Source organism: Gekko japonicus, unplaced genomic scaffold (assembly GCF_001447785.1).
Source record: "Gekko japonicus isolate JY-2015 unplaced genomic scaffold, Gekko_japonicus_V1.1 scaffold593, whole genome shotgun sequence".
Taxonomy (NCBI): Eukaryota; Metazoa; Chordata; class Lepidosauria; order Squamata; family Gekkonidae; genus Gekko; species Gekko japonicus.
Window position 1 is genome coordinate 191,386 of NW_015169191.1, and position 1,132 is coordinate 192,517.

Here is a 1,132-nt window from a genome sequence, read left to right on the forward strand (position 1 = left end):
ACAGTTCAATTATGTACATCCTAATAATTTCCCTGGGCAGTAAATGCCTGGGAAGATTATGATTCGATATCCCACTGATGCAAATTCAACTTAGCAGAATACTGAAAAGAGGGATGATGTAAAACCACTGCATAGGATTACAGCCTTCATTGTTTTCTGCTTAAACTTTTAAGTACTGGGAGTATGTTGTTTTCAGCAAATTACACCTTTGTCAGCTAAACTGCCATCTTAGTTTTTATTTAAAGAATATTACTTGCATTAGTATCCTCTAGTTAGTATTTGAGAACTTTCCTAAAATAGTTACATATTGATTGACAGAACTAATGTTGTCAGTCATCGGGTATTTTACTTGCCCATTCGGGTTTGGTTTTTTTGGTTTCAGGTTCAGGTTGCAGTGTTTTGTTAAATAGTCACTTTGAGCCAAGAGGGGTTAGAAGGTTTTCCTACCAGCTCCAAATCCTGATCTGCCAGGCTCTACCTTCTTCTTCTTTTTTTTATAAACTCTCCTCAAAAGGAGAGAATTTTATTGCTTTTAAATTTTCAGAAAAAAGGGAGGGTATATAGAGGGATTAAGAACAGTGGTGAGTGATGAGTCATTTAGTATATTAATCTTTTGTTAGTATTAATACATTCCAAAGCTTCATCCGTGGATGGACGATCTTCTTTCTTCTTTACCTGTCAACGATAAAAGGGTTAATTATATTAGTAATGTCCTTTTGGGTTATTATTAGTATTGTCCTTTAAAGCACTTTTCAGAGTTCATCAGATGTTGGGGCGTCTGCCTTTTTTATCTCTCAGGTTGTAGGAAGCACCTCCTACCGCTCCTTTTTCCTCCGGTTCTCCGTCTCCTCCCTCCTGGCTGCTGTCCTCGTCGCTGCTAAAAACTTTCCACTTAGCAAGTTCTGCTTCTTCTTCTGACCTGGCGTGTCTCTTCAAAAAGTCTTGTGCCTTGAAAATGGAGTCTATCTTCTCTCTTTTGTCTTTAAATTTAAAGACCAGTCCTTCTGGAATCAACCACCTGTAATTAATTTGATGATTTTGCAAGAATGTGAACAGTCCTTTATATGCCTTCCGCTTCTGACGAATTTCAAATGGTACATCCTTTAAAATCCTTATAGCCTGTTCTCCAATC